Consider the following 1,357-nt stretch of genomic DNA (forward strand, 5'->3'; position numbering starts at 1 on the left):
GGGTTTGCTGGCTGTGTGATGTCATCAATGGGTTTATTGTTACACAATAATACAGAAAGACAAGTGAAACCATGGCAATCTCCCAATATTTACTCTCTCGCTATGATGTCACAATGAGACCCCAACCCCCCCACATTCTCGGAATGAATGTACTCAAGGGGCAGTTTATATTTGAGGGTCTCCCGCCAACCATTGTTGTCGGGGCAGCCAGGTGGACTCCTCTTGTCATTGCCCCTCCCTCCCAGGTAGTCTGCACCCACCTGGATCGGGTGCCAGGGGGCTATAAGGAGATCGGGGAAGTGATTGATACCCTCCTCTATGAGGGGGTGTGATAAGACAGCCCAATCTGGCCTGTCTGTAATAAAAATGGCACGTGGTGTATGATACTGTAAATTGGACAAATTCACTCCCCACCCCCCCACCTCCACCCCCCCCTACTCACTCTTGCTGCGGTCGTTTTTGATGTGGTTAAATTGGTGGAGGATATCATGGGCAGGGGCGACAAACCCTGGTATGCCGTGGTCAACATCGACAATGTGTTCTTCTCTAACCCATTAAGCCCCAACTCCCAGGACAATAGTGGAATCCTACACAGGTGTTCTGTGGGCACTGCCCTTCGGGCAGGTTGACCAGGACAGCAGCATTCAGGGGCTGAAATACCTCTCTTACATTTATGGAACACCAGAGGATTGCACTGGCTTCTTGCTGGGAAGATCACATTCGGAGAGTACAGTTTTGGGTTGGACGTGAAGATGAATGGAAGATAGTAAATTCTGTGACAAAGAGCCGTTACGACACATTCACATCCTTCACCGTGCTGTAGAAAAGGTCAAGATACCGTAAACCAAAAGTTAACATCGCATAGTGATTCCCAAAGTGGGTGCTGCCTCCCCTCTATGGGCATTTAAGAGACCCTTAGACTGGCACTTAGATTAGCGAATAATAGAGGGTCACAAGGCAGGAAGACTTTAGTATTTTAGTTTGGAAGGAATATATGGGTCTGCACAACATTAAGGGCATAAGGGCCTCTACTGTGCTGTAGTGTTCTATGTTCTAATGACATCATTCTTTTCACCTTCAAAGAATAGGCACCTGACCTGTCTTGCCCTTCTTTATAAATGTTCTGCATTTATATAAGTGGAGAATATACTGTGGTGATATGCTATTACTCCTCTAGGTCACCAGGACCACCACCTGACAACCTCATATATAAAGCCGACCAATCCTAGGCTCCTCCATTCTGACCTGGGCTTGCACAGAGGCAAGAACTTGCTTTATATACTTGTCTATTAAAACTAGCATTTAACTTGGACTCTGTCTAATGTGGTTGATGTTAGTCACAATTTAATAGACTAAT

This window comes from Narcine bancroftii, unplaced genomic scaffold (assembly GCF_036971445.1).
Source record: "Narcine bancroftii isolate sNarBan1 unplaced genomic scaffold, sNarBan1.hap1 Scaffold_166, whole genome shotgun sequence".
Lineage (NCBI taxonomy): Eukaryota > Metazoa > Chordata > Chondrichthyes > Torpediniformes > Narcinidae > Narcine > Narcine bancroftii.